Source organism: Sarcophilus harrisii, chromosome 1 (assembly GCF_902635505.1).
Source record: "Sarcophilus harrisii chromosome 1, mSarHar1.11, whole genome shotgun sequence".
In the NCBI taxonomy this organism is placed as follows: Eukaryota; Metazoa; Chordata; class Mammalia; order Dasyuromorphia; family Dasyuridae; genus Sarcophilus; species Sarcophilus harrisii.
Genome location: NC_045426.1, coordinates 139,772,988 through 139,777,603, shown reverse-complemented (window position 1 = coordinate 139,777,603; position 4,616 = coordinate 139,772,988). Strand labels below are relative to the sequence as shown.

Sequence of the window (4,616 nt, the reverse complement as noted above, 5' to 3'; positions counted from 1 at the left end):
TTCCTTGAGTGGCCAACCATTGAACATTCATTCTGGGTGAGACAGGGAGACAGTTTCAAAAATAAACAAATTAAAGAATAGATAGATTAAATAGATAGGTAGATGATAGATGGATGCATGGATGGATACATGGATGGATAAAAATTAAAACTTTATTTTAGGAAAGAGTCTTTAAGGGCTCACCTAACTAATAAAAGGTTCTAGAAGGTTTCAAACAAACAAATAAAAAAAAAGCTTGCAGAGGGATAGTGGAAAAGGTTGAGCTGAGATGGGGTGAGGCAAGTAGAGGAAAACTTCTTGTAATTTCCAAAAACTGCTGGGTATCTGGAACCCAGACAGTGCAGGAGCCTGCAGCAGCAAAATCTGAGACAAGATGTCCAAGTGGGGCAAGGGTGACCCACACTGGATCATGGAGGAGCAGGCAGATGCTACTATCATCAGTGACTGGAGCTGGTCTGAGAAGGATGTTTGTTTCAAATTGGTCCACTGATAAGTTGAAAGCCCTGTTTCTAGCAATGCCTTGTGCAAGGTAAAGAAGGCAACTGTGAGGTAACAGAAGTGAGCAAGCTCAATGCAGAAACATTGCTCAACAATTGAAAAGACAAATTCATTTTCTTTGTTGAGTGCAGCATCAAACTGAACTGGACAGATATTTAAAAGTCAGGAGTAAAATACAAGGGATATCTAGAGATCCCCAACTTGTCAGATGATAACAACATTAATGAAGTAGAGGTTAGTATGAGCCTTGTCAAAGATGAGCCTGAAACAACCTTGTTGAAAGCAAGATGGTGGGATAAAGATTCGAGATGCAGTGGAAACTTATACTAGGATTCAAAACAAATTCATGCGGGGCATGATTTTACCTATACTACATGACAAGACAGTAAATCCAGCCCCCCTAGCTGTCAGCAAAAGCTGAAGAGTCCAAAGTAAAATCTGGTACTTTGGATAATCAATTGAAAAACATTCCTAACATTGCTGGAGGAGCTTTTTAGGGTATTTGTCACTCAGGAAATGGTTCAGGCCTTCACCTATGCATCTGTGGTGTTAGAAGGGAAATGTTCCAGTTGCTGAATGGCAATGTCATTGGGAGGTTCTTAAATCTAGTCCCTGAAAACAAAGTTGTAATGAAATGGAGGTTTAGGTTTTAGCCTGATGGATTCTTTGCTACTATCACCTTGATCTTTATTGAAAAAGATGGAGAAACAGAGTTTCTTATGGAGAGCAAGACATCTTATCTCAGAGGAGGAATGGAGAAAACAGCTGGCAGCTGTACAATTTTGAGAGAATCAAACAGACCTTTGGTAATGTTGTACACTTATTCTAATGTTAACTTCTATAGGGTCATGGCGCACTCAGCACCTCAATCCAGCACTCTACTCTCCTGCAGCTGTGACTAGCAGGATTGCATCATCCCGACCATCACTGTGGGGCATAGGCTCCCTCCCCTTTCATATATCATATACTTTTTTTTTTTTAAAAAAGCTACTGATCAGTGAAGTGAAACACTTATATCTGTATGCAATATTTTCTCAAGAAATCATGAACTTTGAGAAAGGCAATATTATGATCTGAGATTATTGGTAGGAAGGGGAAAAGGGAGAAGAAAAGAGTCAGAAAGAACAAAAGTGAGTGAGAAAGAGAGAGACAGAGAGAGAGAGAGAGAGAGAGAGAGAGAGAGAGAGAGAGAGAGAGAGAGAGAGGGAGAGGGAGGTGGTGGAAAGAGAGGGAGGGAGGAAGAGAGGAAGAGGAAGCAAAAAGAAGGGAGGGAGGGACAGCAATACACAGAGAGTAACAAAGAGACAGACAGAGACAGAGAAAGACAGAGATAAACAAAGAATGAAAAGGTGGTGGGGCGGGGGCGGGGGGAGAGCACAAAGGGACTCCTCTTTTCTGAGAGGACAACTACTAATGCAGCCTCTCAAAGATTCTGTATTATCCTTAACTACTTGCCCGACCTGTAAATACAGTATAATCTAGGCTATACTTAGAAAGAGTAACTAAATCTAAGTAACTACAGAGCAAAAAAGCTCCAGCTGGGATATTTTGTTTCTTAAAACCCACTTCATCTGTATTCCTTAATGCTTTATGTGTGTTTCTGGCTAAGCCACAGGGGAGCTAGGTTTCTTTCTACAGTCTGTGTATGCCTCAATTGTTTAGTGCTTTGTTGAATACTGTTTTTTAATAAGCCCGGTTTCTTCCTGTTCTGGTTTTTGTGTATCTTTTAAGATCTACTATAAAAAGTATGAACTTAATTGTGAATTTCCATTCAGTTTCCATCTTCACTCTGTTTTCAGACAGTAGCTGGACTGACCTTGTCTCTTATGTGGATGACTGAGACCAAATATTATACTGATAAATTTATTTTGCATTAATTCTAGAGTTATATTGATGAAACATAATAAAAATCACCTCAAAAGCATCTACATATTTGGCATTATTTATACAGACACATATGTATTCTTTTATAATAATACATTCCTGGAAATCAGATCATTAAAGTAAATGATGCAACAAAAACCCTTGCCAAAAAAAGAAAGCATTTACGCACATTTTCCATAGTTGATAACTCTACTCCAATATTAATTCTTACAGATTTTTAAATTATATTCATGCCCCTCTGTCCTTGTTTGATATCTTCTGTGGAAACAATGTCTCAATAAATGCCTACTATGTGCTTATATATGGAGTTTAGAATAAAGAAGATTTAGTGTTGTTGGCTACATATTTAACAGCATGGAATGATCAAAATGGCAATAGAGTGAAAATGGGATTTCTTTCTGATCTTATAACTTTATTTTTTATTATTTATGTTTTAATTAGCATTATGTTATATATTGGTTAGCATATAGTAGGAGTTTATCAAGTTTATCTTGTAGAATAATAGAGTATTTGTGTGGGTCTCACCATGCAATTTTGTCAACCTTACCCCACCACTATCATTTGGCATTTAAAATTCTTTATAGTATAGCTTATTCCTAAGCTTCCAAAGCAATAAAGGACTCAAAGAGTATTTACATAAGATTTTCTTCAATGAGAGAGATAGATAACACTCCACAGTATATATCAAGGACAGAACTGGTAAGAGCTTAGGAGGGAAGACATTCTGGTTCTTCTGATTTTCAACTGTAAGAGAAAATATATATAATTCCAGATTCTCTTCAGGGAGAGTTTCTTGAAGAGAAAAAAAGAAATATACTGGCACATAGAATTTTTTAACTTGTCATTCTATAAGCTCTAAGGAATTTCCCCTTGAGTAAAATCTGGGATTTTCTCTTGATTTGGTTAAGCTATTTCACCCCATTTGAAGGCTTCATTCACTCTTTATATGATCTGGTATATCCTCATCTGCATAGTTTCTCTCTTTTCTAATTGCTATTACTATATCTATAAACTACTCATGTAACTGACATTTGATTAAAAGAATAAAGCCATAGATATTTAGGAATAGTTCATCCTTTTTAAGGGTTGGTGATTTTTGAAATCAGGAGCTCAGCTTAAACAAAATTTTTTTTCTCTTAAATTAACAGTATTTAGGAAGAGAGAAAAATAAAATTCCAGTCAAGAATCCCCTTTAGGAGGAGAGCAGGGGAGCCATCCTAATGGCCCCAACTTTCTGTTCCTCTCTAGTCTTCTAAACATCCCCAATTTTATTAAAAGCAAACACCAATTTTCCAATCTTCTAGGTTAATTAGATTAATATGATTCCTCATTTCCCCTCACTCTATATTACCAATAAGTTTATGAATCTTGCCACATCACCCTCCAAAGATACCCAGTCCGTTCTATTTGCTCATACTGCTACTTCTGATATATTCTCATCACTGCTTAAATTATTGCAGTAGTCTCCTAATTAGTCTCGCTCTCCCAAGTTTCTCACCACTTCAGTAATTCTTTTCTGTCAAAGTTATTTCTCTCAAATACAGATCTGGCCTATTCAATCAGCTATCTCCCTATTGTCTCTAAAATCAAACATAAACTTCTCTTTTGTTTTCTTCAAAATCATTTCCAATATCTCTTTTCAAGTCATTGTAGACTATAATCACTTCTATTATCTATGATTCAGAAAAACTTCTTAGTTCTTCACACACAGCACTTTATAGTCAAAATGTTTACCAAGGCTTTCCAACATGCTCCCTCTTCCTTCAACACACATCTCAGGTACTACTCTGTCAAGCCTTTCATGATTCCCCTAATTACTAAGTGGCCTGCCTCCCTAACCATCTTGTATTTATTTGTATTTTTCTCCTTACATGTAATCTTTACATATTTATACATGTACTTGCTAGGTTAAAATTTAAGCTCCATGGGTGTAGTAATTGTTTCATTCATTATATTTATATCCCCAATGTCCAGCATTGTTATTCCAGTTGATTGACTGGTGGGTGAAGAGAAGGGTAATATTAAGCTCACTGGAAGAAGAATGAGTTATAGTTGGAAAATACATCCAATGATCCACATGGTAAAGAAGTATTTCTGCTCCCCATAAACAGAAACTAAAAGTACTATATTATTCTATTAGCCTGAAAAATCTCATTGAAAAAAATTAAATTATTTTTCTATTATATGTTGAATAAAAATATAGAAGGAGAAACAACATAGTTAACAAAAAGTAA

General features: G+C 36.1%; 1 pseudogene; it reads left to right on the top strand.

Annotated features, from left to right (window-relative positions):
* The first annotated feature begins 373 nt into the window (after positions 1-373).
* Positions 374-1,400, top strand: LOC100928682 (annotated as a pseudogene).
* The last annotated feature ends 3,216 nt before the right edge of the window (positions 1,401-4,616 follow it).